Source organism: Dendrobates tinctorius, unplaced genomic scaffold (assembly GCF_039654945.1).
Source record: "Dendrobates tinctorius isolate UK_male_01 unplaced genomic scaffold, ASM3965494v1 ptg000082l, whole genome shotgun sequence".
Lineage (NCBI taxonomy): Eukaryota > Metazoa > Chordata > Amphibia > Anura > Dendrobatidae > Dendrobates > Dendrobates tinctorius.
The window spans coordinates 5,889,002-5,904,312 of record NW_027361750.1 but is presented as its reverse complement, the minus strand read 5'-3'; the positions used below and the strand labels follow the sequence as shown (position 1 = coordinate 5,904,312).

The 15,311-nt window shown below is 50.3% G+C and overlaps 1 protein-coding gene across 1 annotated transcript in view; it reads right to left on the bottom strand.

The window, feature by feature from the left end:
* The window catches only part of PREX2 (phosphatidylinositol-3,4,5-trisphosphate dependent Rac exchange factor 2), a 597,424-nt gene that overhangs the window by 436,343 nt on the left and 145,770 nt on the right, over window positions 1–15,311 (bottom strand). The gene's annotated exons all lie outside the window — the stretch shown is intronic.

The window sequence follows — 15,311 nt, the reverse complement described above, 5'->3', positions numbered from 1 at the left end:
TGCACAGGGTCTTCTCCTCTCTGCCTGTGATTCCCCAACTCCCCTGCTGCCTCCCGTCTGTGAATGACCTGTCTCCTCTGTTTGAAATTTCAGCAGTGACCTGTTAGGCTAGTTTCACATTAGCGTTTACGGCTGCAGCGTCGGGCTGCGCACGGCCGCAGCTAAGCCCCTACCCTGCAGCGCCTCCGCCGGTAGCTCCGCCTACAGGCGCATGACGCTGCATGTGTCCTGCGTCCCCTATCTTTAGCACTGGGGATGCAGGCCGAGCGCAGGTATGCGTTTGGCGGCGCATGCGTCCTTTTGACGGTGCGCCGACCAGCGCCAAACGCAACATGTAGCAATTTGGTGCCCTCCGCGCACCGTCAAAAGGACGCATGCACTGCCAAATGCATACCTGCGCTTGGCCTGCATCCCCAGTGCTAAAGATAGGGGACGCAGGATGCATGCAGCGTCATGCGCCCGTAGGCGGAGCTACCGGCGGAGGCGCGGCAGGGGGTGGGGCTTAGCGGCAGCGCGGCCGTAAACGCTAATGTGAAACTAGCCTTATTCAGACACTGGAAATTGGCGGAGGGACCGGAAAATCACGGACAGGGAAGAGAAGACCCCGTGCACAGTCTGGTCCCAGAAAACTTCAAAAGCTAATTACAGAAGAACAACAAAGGGGATTTCTTCACCAAAGGTATCAATGTAATCAGTATCACAGTACATTACAGATATGTCTTTACTATACATTACAAATTAGTGCTGACAGGTTCTCTTTACGTGAGGTCAACATTATGTGTCAGCTCCAAATTTGGTGAAAGTACTTGGAAATCCAATGTATACTATATATATCAGTCCATAAGCTTCTCAGTGAATGCTAACAAATACATTTCACTTGAAACTAAAAGAGCATAATCAGCTGAACTTTTTCACATTGCATATATAGAAAAGCATACACCAACACTGCAAATTTAAAACATAGAAGGACAAGCTCACGCTAAAACAGACTTGACAGAGTACAAGGCGCCAAATTCATTAAGAGGGGCCACTTAATCAGCCTTAATATTACTTACACTCCCTCATCTCCATCTTTTAATTGTACCCTCTGGAATCCACGGTCTGTATGTAACAAGCTTCCTTTTCTGCAAAACTACTTTCTGAACAAATCTCTTAATTTGTTGGCCCTCACTGAAACCTGGATTCAGGATTCTGACACTGTCTCTCCTGCTGCCATTTCCTATGGTGGCTTACAATTCTCTCATTCCCCGAGACCCACAAACAGACATGGTGGCGGAGTCAGCATACTCCTGTCCCCACTATCCACTTTCCAGGTCATCCCCCCAGTTCCATCACTCTCATTCCATTCTTTTGAGGTCCACACCATCAGGCTCTTCCATCCCCTCTCCCTCAGAGTAGTTGTGGTGCTTGCAGGTACGCAGGATGCAGTGACGAGTCACGAGACAATTTGGTGCTTTCTATAATAACGTTTATAAGACTAGAGGGAACTTTCCTCAGTCCCGGCCTGATCATCAGAAGGGGTAACAAAGATTGCCCTCGCAGGGGTTCTATACAAGCACACACAAACGGGTAGAACACGACTACTTCCAGCAACAGCCGGTCACTATAGGGCATCGGTATGGCCGACTACGGGTCCTTAACTATAAAGTCAACTTAGCCGTCCAGACGTCCCTCGCCGTTCGGGTTGGCGGTCTTTCGGTGTAGTAGTTGCTGGGCCCAGTTGCTGAGGCGATGACGAAGTCTTCGCGCACTCCGGTGCGCTGAGGACACTGGAGCCCCACAGGCTCCGGCGGAGTCCTTGGACGGTTGGGCCGCAGCCCCAGGCCTGGGGCAAGTGGCAGCAATGTGTGATGGCGAATGACAGGCCACCTGCGCAGCTAACAGCTGCGACGGGGAGTCCGCGGTCAGCAGAGGCCCAGCCCCTGCTGCGGACTGGAGCGGGACAGTGGTGGCTGCCGACGGCACTGTATTGGCCGCGGCCACTGGTGGGAACAGGACGGCTGCGGGTGGCCGCTGGTAGGCTGCAACCGCAGGCTGAGGGGAGGCGGCAGTGGCCGCGGGTTGAACTGGGGCCACAGTGGCCGTGGGCTGGAGCGGGGCAGCAAGTCTCGGATGATCGCCTCAGTAACGTCCTTCTGGAGTCCTCGGTGAGCGTCCTCCCTGACACTGGTGAGTCGCTCTCGCTTTCAGCCACTCCCACGGTCTCTTGCTGTCTCTGTCCCGGTCTGCTGACTCATCGTCCCGGGAATTCCCCGCCTCCTTTATACTGGTCCCTCCCCCAGCCCATCCGTCTGTCACAACGGTCCGTCCCCGAATTCTGCCCCCCGGGGACAGTTTCCCTCGGAACCCAGATGACGGCTCCCTTGGTTCCGGCCCGGACACTCGATGGGGGCCGTTCCTCCCACAATCCCCCGCCCTGTATGCTCGCCAGTCCTCGGGCGAGGGTTTTTGCAGATTCGGGTTAGTTTTTTGGGACGACAGTCCTTGTCACCATACGAACTGGTCCTGTTCGTAACGTTCAGGGGGTTTGCCAGCTGTTGACCGCTCGGAGCGTCGAAGCTCGGGTGTAGTGGAGTCTTCTGGGTGGTGGAGGGTGGTCGAATAGTTGGTTCAGGTGGGATGCCCGGGTCTACTGTAGTGCCACTACTAGGGCGACCCGCAGATGCGACGGGGAAGTCCTCTTCATCATCCAGGTCCCAGACCAGGGGCAGGGGGTCGGGGACCTGGAGGGTCGGTTCCAGCCGCGGGGAATCGGTAGACGTACAAGGTTGTAACGTGTTACGGTGCACAACCCGAGTGAGAGGCGCGTTGTTTCCTTCAGATTGTATTTCGCACACGGGCCCGTCGGGGCTTATTCGGCGCAACACTCGGTACGGGTTCACCTCCCACCGTGGTTCTAACTTGTTTTGGGGGCGTTGATCAAGTACGAGTACCCGATCCCCAGTCTGAAAGTCAATGGGTGGGGGCAGTGCTCCCCCCTGGTGTTCCAGATCCTGGAGCTTTGTATGGACGAAACGGTGGAGGGTCTGCAGCCGGTGCCGGTGGTTTCGGACCCATGAGGATATCCCGGTCCAGGGTTGGGGTTCTTCCAGGTTCAATTCCACCTCCGTAATTCCTTTGCCTTCCCGTCAGAACAGCAATGAGTAGGGGGTGTAACCAGTCACTCGATGCACCCGATTGTTATATACCCACACCAGCTCAGGGACATATTCAGGCCAGCGGGCCTTGCGGTCACTCTCCAGGGTGCGCAGCATTTGGATTAGTGTACGATTGAATCGTTTGCAGGCTCCATTTCCCTGCGGGTGGTATGGCGTAGTCCGCGATTTATCGATACCGTAAAGATGGTGTAGCTCTTCCTTGACCTTTCCTAGGAAGCACGCCCCTTGGTCCGAATGTATTCGTTGTGGACAGCTATACACTTGAATAAAGTTCTTACAAATCGCATAGGCGGCCGACTCCGCTGTTTGGTCTTGGGTGGGGGTGACCACGGCGAACTTGGTGAAATGGTCCACCATAACGAGACAATTTTCATATCCCTGATAGGCAGGACCTATGGTTAGATAGTCCACCGTAAGAAGCTCCAGAGGGGCTGATGATACAATAGTTTGCACCGGGGTTCATTGCGCGGGGGGTTTAGTGAGCTCGCACGGGCGGCAGGTTCAACAAACTTCTTCTACTGCAGCGTGCAAGCGTGGGTGGTACACTATCTGCTGCAACCATTGTAAAGTCTTTTGAGCACCAAAATGAGCCCCTTTTTCATGGGCTTCCCGGGCCAGTTGGTCGAGATGGGCTCCGGGCACGATCACCTGCCATATCGTAGCTGACGTGGTTCGTGACATGGCTTTTCAATATAAAAGTCCCTTTTTGATGGCTAGCTTTTCCCACCGGCGCAACATCAGCAACATATCTTGGGTCAAAGTCTGTCTTTGTGAGCCCGTGGGCAATTTACCGGTGGCCACCCATCGGCGCAGGAGTCCAATTTCTGTATCTTCTTGTTGCTGCTAGATCCAGTTGTCGCGGGGCTGTTCCAGCATCCCTCCTAGGAGTCCCGGATGAGGCGCTTCTTGCGTGTGGACTGTAAGCGTGGCGGGGTTGAGGGCGAACGGCGTCTCGTCTGCCTCTAATTCATCGTCTCGACTTCTCCCTGGGATGGTGTGTCGGATTCTGGAGAGCACGTCGGCGTGCATGTTTTCAGCTCCCCGTTTGTAGATGATGTTATAATTGAATTTGGCCATCCGAGCCACCCACCGCTGCTCGAGGGCCCCCAGTTTGGCATTCTCCAAATGGGCTAATGGGTTGTTATCGGTCCGCACTACTACCTCGGAGCCCACCAGGTACTCTGCGAACCACTCCATCATTGCCCACACTACCGCGAGGAGCTCGAGCTTAAAGGAGCTGTAATTGTCCGGGTTGCGTTCTGAGTCGTGCAGCGACCGACTACCATAGGCGATCACTTTCTCCCGGCCGTCCTGCACCTGTGACAACACAGCTCCTAGTCCCTGGAGGCTCCCGTTGGTATGCAGGATGAACGGTTGCGAGAAATCCGCATATGCCAATACCGGGGCGTCCGAGAGAGCAGCCTTGAGATCTTGAAACACATCCTCTTGCGGTTGCTGCCACTGGATCTTATATCCATTCGCCCTGGCGGGAGCCCCCTTCAGCAGGTCTTGCAGGGCTCGAGCTCGGCGTGAAAAATTCTTCATGAACCGATGGTAATAGCCGGCCCGCACGTCCTTCACCGTCTCGGGGGTGGGCCACCCGTGGATGGCAGCGACCTTTTCCAGGGATGGTCGGACGCCCTCTGCCGAGACAGTATGCCCCAGGTACTCGATTTGGGTGTGAAACAGGTGGCATTTCTGGGGCTTTACCTTTAACCCAAACTTCTGCAGCCGGCCGAGCACCTGCCCCAACCGCTTCAGGTGATCCTCGATCGTGGCGGAATAGATGATAATATCATCCAGGTATATCAACGTGGCTTCAAAGTTGAGGTCTCATAGACACCGCTCCATCAACCGCTGGAAAGTTCCTGGGGCATTGGCCAGCCCAAACGGCATCCGATTGAACTCAAACAGTCTCATGGGAAGGATGAATGCCGTCTTGGCCCTGTCTTCCTCCGACATCGGTACCTGCCAGTACCCACTGGCCAGGTCAAGGGTTGAAAAGTACGTCGCGTTCCCCAGGGCGGACAGAGACTCTTCTATGCGGGGCAGTGGATACGAATCCTTGATGGTGCAGGCGTTCAACTTCCGATAATCCACACAAAAACGCAGTGTGCCATCTTTTTTCCAAACCAGTACAATAGGGGCCGCCCAAGGGCATTGGCTTTCTCGTATGACCCCCTTCCAGAGCATTTGGGCTAACAGAGTTTTCACTTCCTGGTATAGCTGCGGTGGTATTTGCCGATATCGCTCCCGGATGGGGGCCGCCCCTGCCGTGGGGATCCCATGCGTGATGGCCATGGTACATCCGAAGTCGTCCTCAAGGCTGGCGAAGACACTGTAAAATTGTCCAAGAAGTGTCTCTACTTGGAGAAGATGGGCTGGCCCTAGGCCGGAAAGTTCGGCCCGCATTCTCTCCAGGATGACTCGACCATTTTCTTGGGCCGAGGATGCGGCAGCCTGTTGGGTTCATACTGTTACTGCCCAGGGATCTTTGGGTTGCACCCTCAACTGGACCGTGGGGTCCGGCAGCATCTCCTCCAATGGCCTTACTAGTTTGGCCATTTCGGCCCTGGGCTTCAGGGCGACATCCTGATCTTCCAGGTTGCCACAACGTACCAAGACGGTCCCTTCCTGCGCTGTGGCCAGGGAGCGGGCCACCAGGATGCCAGGGTGCAGGCGCTCCAAGTAACATGGTTCCACCTGCACCTCCACGCACTCCAGTGGTATCGGGGTGCGGATCGGCAGAGCCACCACCGTATGCCTCGAAGGAAGCACGAGCGGAGGGGCCGCCGGTGCGATGACCTTGCCCAGCGCCTCACCCTCCTGACACTCCTGGAGCACTCACACCTCCCGCACCAACCGCTGGAATACCTGCCCCTGGGCCATGCGAGAACCCCTCTGACTTAGGTTCTCCTGCGTGGAATCGTTGAGGAGTAGATTGCCGAACTCCCGCAGTATGTTCATGCCCAAGATGATCGGATGATGGTCGGTAGTCTCTCCTTGGGTTAGGACCACTCCCTGGCGGCCGAGGGATTTACCACATAATGTCATCTGAAGCCACATCACTCCAGCGACAGGTACCGGCAGTTGGTTTGCGGCCATTAGTCGTATCTTGGGCCCCCATTGGGGCCTTGCCGCTTCCGGAAAATGCTGCTGGAAGTACGTCGCCGGCATGGTCGCTACCTGCAACCCTGTATCCAATAGGCACCATACAGCACGACCCTCGACTTCGGCCCATACTATTGGGCACTTAGCGACCAGTTCTTCGGGACTTCCACCACCCCTCGTTGTGGCTTTCGGCTCCGAGCGGCGTCCCCCATGCCCGGAGCCCTCTAGTTTAATGTCGGCCGGGGTGGGTATTTCCCACACCGTGGACACTCCCGTGCGAAGTGGCCCAGTTCTCCAGAATCATAACACCGGAGCGGGGAGGCTCGGCCACCCCGGGTATTGCGAGGTCCCCAGGGCCCGGAATTGTAGCCAGGTCGTCCGGGCGCAGGCTCCCTTCTTTTCTTCACTTCAGCCAGCACGCCCCGGATACTTTTCAGCTCTTGTCTCATTTCCTCGATCCATCGAGGATCTTCGACAACGCTTACGGAAGACTCCAGGCTCCGGGCCTTCCCCACAGGAGCCGTCATCCCCTGCTCTAGACTCCAGGCTCCGGGCCTTCCCCACAGGAGCCGTCATCCCCTGCTCTTGCTCTTGCACCCGGGCCTGACTCCCCACTTCGGAGAAGGCTAAACGTGGGTTCACTCGGACCTGTTCCCGCAACGCCTGCTTGATTAGCGGGTCCCGGAGTCCAGTCACTAGCAGGTCACGCAGGGTAATGTCGATGGGCCCTACCCCTATTCCGTCCTTCCTTTCTGTAACGGTGTGTAGCTCCTGGAGGGCATTCATATACTGGGTGATGGTCTCCCCCTCCCCTGCATCCGACTGAACAGCCGGGTTCTCAACTCCCCCACGTCTGTTGGATCCCCGTGGGTCTCTTCCAGGATCTGAAAGACCCTGGCGAAGGTGTTGCGACGCCCCAGGGGTCTCAACATTACCGACTTCCGGGCTTCCCCATCTAGCGCCATAAGGGCCACCTCAGCCTCTAAATCGGGAGTCATGGGGTGCATGCGGAAGAGGCCCCGCATACGATCGGTCCAGCTCCACAACAGCGTATAGGAGCCAGAAAACCGGGGTAAGTTACTTAGCATAGCCCCCAGGTAGATGCTGGAGCGGGGACCCCCATCATCAGCAGCACCCGCAGCCCCACTCTGATCAGGCGCACCGCCGTCTGCGCTCGGAGACTGCATCCTGCCGACTACGCCAAATGTGGTGTATGCAGGCATGCAGGATGCAGTGACGAGTCGCGAGACAATTTGGTGCTTTCTATAATAACATTTATAAGACTAGAGGGAACTTTCCTCAGTCCCGGCCTGATCACCAAAAGGGGTAACACGGGTTGCCCTCACAGGGGTTCTATACAAGCACACACAAACGGGTAGAACACGACTACTTCCGGCAACAGCCGATCACTATAGGGCCACGGTATGGCCGACTATTGGTCCTTAATTATAAAGTCAACTTAGCCGTCCAGACGTCCCTCGCTGTTCGGGTTGGTGGTCTTTCGGCCTAGTAGTTTCTGGGCCCAGTTGCTGAGGCGATGACGAAGTCTTCGCACACTCCGGCGCGCTGATGACACTGGAGCCCCACAGGCTCCGGTGGAGTCCTTGGACGGTTGGGCCGCAGCCCCTGGCCTGGGGCAAGCGGCAGCGATGTGTGGTGGTGAATGACAGGCCACCTGTGCAGCTAACGGCTGCGACGGGGAGTCCGCGGTCAGCAGAGGCCCGGCCCCTGCTGCGGACCGGAGCGGGACAGTGGTGGCCGCCGACGGCACTGTACTGGCCGCGGTCACTGGTGGGAACAGGGCAGCTGTGGGTGGCTGCGGGTAGGCCGCAGCCACGGGCTGAGGGGAGGTGGCAGCAGCCACGGGTTGAACTGGGGCCGCAGTGGCCGCGGGGCAGCAAGTCTCGGATGATCGCCTCGGTAACGTCCTTCTGGAGTCCTCGGTGAGCGTCCTCCCTGACACTGGTGAGTCGCTCTCACTTTCAGCAGCTCCCACGGTCTCCTGCTGTCTCTGTCCCAGTCTGCTGACTCATCGTCCCGGGAATTCCCTGCCTCCTTTATACTGGTCCCTCCCCCAGCCCATCTGTCTGTCACAACAGTCCGTCCCCCGGAACCCAGATGACGGCTCCCTTGTTTCCGGCCCGGACACTCGACGGGGGCCGTTCCTCCCACATAGTGGTCATATACCGACCCCCAGGCTCAGCCACCCACTTCCTTGACCACTTTTCAGCCAGGCTGCCGCACTTCATGTCCTCAGAACTACCAACTCTTATCCTTGGAGACTTCAACATCCCCATTAACAGCCCTACTTCCACATCTGCATCCCAGCTTCTATCACTAACCACCTCTCTAGGCCTCTCGCAGCTTTCAACCTCTGAGACACACAAGGACGGTAACACCCTTGATCTGGTCTTTGTCTGGCTCTGTTCAATCTCCCACCTAAATAACTCACCGCTTCCACTCTCTGAACACAACATTCTCTCCTTCACGCTCACAAATTCTCGCCCACCAAAGCTCACTCCTACCTATCACACAGTCAGAAATCTACAAGCCATTAACCCTCAGACACGTTCAGACTCCCTACACTCATCACTGTCCCCAATCTCCTCACCCTCAGAACCTCCAAGCACAGAGTAAAACAGCCCTGGCTCACATCACAAATTCAACTTCTCCAGCAATGCTCTAGGAGAAAAACCCGCACACCAGAAGACTTCATCCACTTCAAATTCACGTTAAGAAACTATAACGCTGCCCTTCACCTCGCCAAACAGACCTACTTCACCACCCTGATCTCCTCACAAGCCAACAACCCCAAGAAACTTTTTGACACTTTTCACACCTTCCTCAGGCCAAAAGCACAAGCCCCCATCACAGACATTTGTGCTAATGACCTGGCCTCCCACTTTACAGAAAAAAATAGATAATATCCATCAGGAAATCTGCTCCCAACCACCAAGTGCTGTGACTCCCATCCCTTCCTGCATCTCCCCTGGCTCACTTTCCACATTTGATCCCATCACAGAAGAAGTCTCCAGACTCCTTTCTTCCTCTCGTCCGACCACATGCACTACCGACCCCATTCCCTAACATCTCCTCCAGTCTCTCTCTCCAGTCGTCACAACTCACCTAACTGCAATCTTTAATCTCTCCCTCTCCTCGGGCATTTTCCCATCCTCCTTCAAACACGCCATTGTTACTCCATTACTAAAGAAACCCGCTCTCAACCCATCCTGCGCAAACAACTACAGACCAGTCTCCAATCTCCCCTTCATCTCTAAACTTTTGGAGTGCCTTACCCATTACCTCTCCACTCACTCCCTCCTAGACCCTTCACAGTCCGGCTTCCGCCCCCTATATTTGACTGATACTGCACTCATCAAAGTGACCAATGACCTTCTGACAGCAAAACGTAACAGTGACCACTCTCTGCTCATTCTTCTTGACCTATCTGCAGCTTTCGACACTGTTGACCACCATCTTCTACTCTCTAGGCTCTAGTCACTAGGCATTAAGGACACTGCTCTCTTCTGGTTCTCTTCCTATCTTTCTGACCGCTCCTTCAGTGTTTTGTTCTCTGGCTCCATGTCATCTCCTCTTCCTCTCGCTGTCGGGGTACCTCAGGTCTCAGTCCTTGGCTCCCTTCTCTTCTCTCTCTACACGGCCCCAATTGGACAGACCATCAGCAGATTTGGCTTTCAATAGCATCTTTATGCTGATGACACACAACTATATACGTCATTCCCTGACCTTTCCCCCGCTGTACTAAAGAACGCGAGTGACTGTCTGTCCGCGGTCTCCAACATCATGTCCGCTCTCTATCTGAAACTCAATCTCTCCAAAAGTGAACTTCTTCTGCTCCCGCCGTCTACTACCCTCCCTAAATCTGACATTTTCTCTCTTTGTGGGTGGCACCACAATAACACCCCGGCAGCAGGCGCGCTGTCTGGGTGTTATGTTTGACACCAACCTCTCTTTCACATCCCATATACAATCTCTAGCCTGCTCTTGCCGCTTACACCTAAAGAACATCTCTAGAATCTGCCTGTTTCTCACCATGTAAACAACAAAAAGCCTCACTGTAGCACTGATCCACTCCCGCCTGGATTACTGCAACACTCTATTAATTGGCCTCTCCATTACTCAACTATCCCCTCTCCAGTCCATACTTAATGCAGCGGCCAGGATCATCTGGCTAATCGGTACTCGGACACGTCCGCTCTTCTCCAGTCCTTACATTGGCTGCCCATTCATTATAGGATCCAATTCAAAGTACTTGTTCTCACCCACAAAGCTCTCCACAGTGCAGCACATCCCTACCCCTCCTCCCTCATTTCTGTCTATCGGCCTAACCGACCGCTGCGATCTGCAAACGACTTTCGACTAACCTCTGCACTAATCCGTACCTCCCACTCCAAACTCCAAGACTTCTCCTTCGCTGCGCCAATCCTCTGGAATGCTCTACCCCAAGAAATTAGGACTATCCACAATTGGCATAGTTTCAGGCGCTCCCTCAAAACACATTTTTTCAGAGCGGCCTATCATGTTCACTAATCACAGTCATTCTATGTGTAAGTGTGCATGTATAGCCCATTCACTATCTCCATCCATCCCTCACTCCCTCAAGATGGCTGAACCATCATTGTAAATACATCATTGTAAATACACACCTGTACTTTGTATCTCCCCCACCTCATTCTAGATTGTAAGCTCTCACGAGCAGTGTCATCTTATTTTGCTTTAATTATTGTATTGTTAACGTTGTTACTTATAACTTATGTTTGGAACTGTTAAACTGTAAAGCGCTGCGGAATATGTTGGCGCTATATAAAGATTATTATTATGACTCTACTGAGTGGCATGCGCCTCCGTGTGCTGCGCCAGAAATTTTAGTAATATTTTTGGTATAGAAAACGCCAACAAATTTGATAAATTCGCCCCTGCTTCACCCCAGCTACACCCATTTCAGCTGTCACGTGTCCCTAACAGCCACTTGTGGAGTTGCGATTCACCCACGGCTGTTAACATGATAAATACTGCTGTCAATTTCTGACAGCGGCATTCAACACGATCGCACAGGAAAAACATCACAAACCCCACCTATCGGCGCTCCAATCACATGATGGCGGGGCATTGATGGATTTGCATGACAACTGGGGGCATGCAGAAGACCCCCGTGCTTGTCATTGCATAACTTGTTTGAACACAGATGATCGTAGCTTCAAGTTTCTTAGGAGACTATTGAAGCAAGCAAAAAGTAGAGATAAACTATTTTTAAGAATATTTAAAATTAAAAAAAATAAAAGTTCAAAACACCCCACTTTTGCCCCATTCAAAATAAAAAAAAACAGAAATAATGATATGGTCAAAATACTCACTTGCCTAAAAATTGTGCACACAGTGTTTATTATATTTATTTCTTTAAATAGGAACCACGTGAGCACTCCATTTTATTTTGATATAAAAAATTATAACACCGGAGTGTGTGCTTCGTTTTTTTTAATTTAAGGTTAGGTAAACATTTTTGTGATTTTTCAATAACTTTTCACTTATTTCTGTACACCTGCCATATGAAATTTGGCAGTATATAGAAGGCAAATTCCACAATCTCACTGCCAATCCCAAAAAAGCAATGTAAGTAAATATGCTAGAAAATATGCTTGTCATGAAAAATTTAAATACAGCCAGAAAGAGTAATTACAGTACACACTGCAAATAATATTTCCAAAACTAATGAGAGCCAAAGCATCTTGGTGATTACTGTCAGCGATATTCTAGTCAACTGCAAACATCTCTAACTACTGTTCCTTGATGTATTTCCATGTTTATGACAACAATCAGAACATTTACCAAAATTAAAATAAGCCTTTTAATCAGATATTTAAAAAAAAAATTAATGCTTTTTATTGTTTTAAATAATAATAATACAAAATGGAATATGACATGTCAAAGCTCTTAATAACGGATACTAAACAGATGTCTAACTACAATGAAATCTGGTGTTCCCATTTAAGTCACTCTTTGGGCAATAGATGGGACTACAGTATTATGGAGGATAGGAGAGTCCAACAAAAGCCTAAAACTTACGCTTACTTTATCCCACTAATTCAGAGATTAAAGTGGTTCTTCAATAATGTGATAAAATAGCCCCTGTCATGTAATTCATCATCATATAATTCAAACTGCAGCCTATCCTAATCAAGTGTCAGTAGCTTACATGTTACAGTCTGAAGAAATGCAGCTCCTGAGACCTGTGTCTCAACTGACACAAGACATAAGCACACATACTAGAACTTCCAAAGAAGTGTGTGACAGGAAAAATAATAAATCTTCTCCTTGGCTGACTGAGCAAAATCCTTTGTGCTTAGTCAGTTAGATTTATTTCTCCTCATGATTCAGCCCTTCACCTTTGCTCACAGAGCAACATTATGTGTAATTACGATACAGCTCCTGCCATTGAGACACAGAACTTGGGAGCAGTGTATCTTCAGGCAAAGGTCCGCCCTTATAAGTGACTAGGATGCTGTTTGAATTATGCGACCTAGAACCTCTTTACTTAAGCCACTTATGTAGCCTGGCTGTATTTCGGTATCTCCAAAAGACAGAAATCTGTGAGTATACATAACCAGAGAGATAGATCATCTACATCAGGTATCCCAAACCTGTAGCTTGGAATCCACATGTGGCTCAACCAATGATGTGTTTTCGCAGCTGTTTGCCAGGTTGGTGTCGTAGCACCATCTCTAGCAAACAGTTATGAAGAGCGGGTCTCTGGAGGGTAACTTTTGTAGCTCTGCACAGATGAGCTGATCTGGATGCACATATACTGGTGTTGGGATTGGAGAGATAAATTAATAAAGTGCTAAGCTAGAAATATGAAGATACTGCTAGACAGAGGTAGCGCTTGAAGCTGGTTGTGATAGTATGGTGGGAATGCTTGATTTTAGAATATCAAAAAGGCGTAAGGTAGGAATATCTGGATGCACACATACTGCCTCAGTGTGATTTGGCTGTCATAATACTGATAATGGGGGCCTTGGATGTCACTACAATGGGGGAGGTGGGAGCTGGATACTAATACTCTGTGAGGAGGAAGGTGCGGTGGCCTCAGGATGTGTATCGTGACTTTCTCTCAGAAGTGAATGCGACTTTTAAGATAAGAATGGCTGTGGGCCACCGCCCTATAGGCTACCAGATGGATAACGACAACTGTAGTTGAGACCTGAACATGCTAGCTTACATCAATAGTGGCTGCAAAGAGCCCCTCAGCAAACCCTGGATTGGCAGCTAAAATCTCATAAGTACAAGTTTTGGAAGTTCACTGGGAACCTGGATTTTGATATATTGCTAGAGGGTCTTTACTAGCACTTGCTGTTTACTGTTACTTTTTTACAGCAGAGTATTTTTATACGTTTGCTATACTGTGTTTTTCTGTGTTTCAGTCTTTTTGTGGTGTGAACACTGTCCTACAAACTTGTTCACTGTGTGCATGGCCCATGTGTTTACATTCAATTTTTTTCTTGCTTCTGCAAGATTAGGGAGGTCTCCACCCCTCCCTTGTGGGCCATGTACTTATAAGCCGTCTTCCACAGCGTGTCCACATCGGACATTACTTTTCTGAATCCTGCTCATATAGGTACCATACACAGGGTCAGGTTTTAAATGGATCTGTTAGGGACTACTCTGATATGGGTATACCTTGACGTTTGGTAGAGCGGCTTAGTATACATTTTTTGCAAAATGTATCAACCAAATACCCTGTTTTGTTATCATCTTTTTACTAGCACTTGCTGTTTACTGTTACTTTTTTTACAGCAAGAGTATTTTGATGCGTTTGTTATACTGTGTTTTTCTGTGTTTCAGTCTTTTGGTGGTGTGAACACTGTCCCACAGACTTGTTCACTGTGTGCATGGCCCTTGTGTTTATATTCATACATCAAAAGTGGCTGCAAAGAGCCCCTCAGCAAACCCTGGATTGGCAGAAATCTCATAAGTACAAGTTGTGGAAATTCACTGGGAACCTGGATTTTGATATATTGCTAGAGGGTTTTAAATCACGGCCCCAAAGGAAGCCAATGCGAAACGCGTGTTTGGGCTGCGTGTTCTGGGAATCTTAGAGAGGGACTATGGGTAAGAGTGACTTTTTGTCACTTTATTTGACTGTCTTTTGGGATTCTTACTGTTGATGTATAGCAGGTCAATCAGCTATTAGGGATCTATTTGCACTTTAGGCTGCAGTGATTCTGTATCTATCATACAGATGTTATTTTTACCACCTTCCCACCTCTGCATATGTATCTAAGGCCCGGTTTATATACCAGTTTGTTTGTTCCTTCCCCTGAATTGAACCCTGTATTGTATGTTTTAATGAATTTTGTGTGATGTTTCTTACATCTGAATAAAATATTGATTTTTTCATCTACATTTACTTTTTTGGAGTCTACACTCTGTTGTTTTGTATACTAGAGATCATGTGCATGTATATCTACATGACTTCAGTATAGCATAAGACAGCTGAGGTCAGGAGCTGACTGCAATGGTCGAGTATGTGATTGCTGCAGCAAAGTAAAGAAAGACTGGCAGGGACTGTTGGAGTGATGGCACTGAGGATGATCAGAATTTAAAAATTGAGTATTGTTAGGTTTTGTTTTTGAAGAAAAAAAAAAGATAAATCCCTGACATGTTTAAAAACATAAATATGATAAAACAATGCATGTTAAAAAAGTTGTGGTCCGGAACTAACATTTCTTTAATTCCTAAATGTTTATAGTTTTAATGTCAAAATCAAATGTCTTTTTTAAATATACTTTACGGTAATTAAAAATTACATATTGTTCCCTCACTACACTATCTAACTGATTTATTCATTTTTTTTACCTTCTTGTTTGATGAAATTTTGTTTGAGAACCCACAGTGCATGCTGGGATACTTAAATGAGCCATTTTCAAGGGGCAAAGGCTGCGGTCATTGCCACTGCCTCTGTCCCCACTCTGAAACGAAGAGTCAGTGATGTCTGTTGCAGGGGCTGGGCTAGTCCCTGCTCTA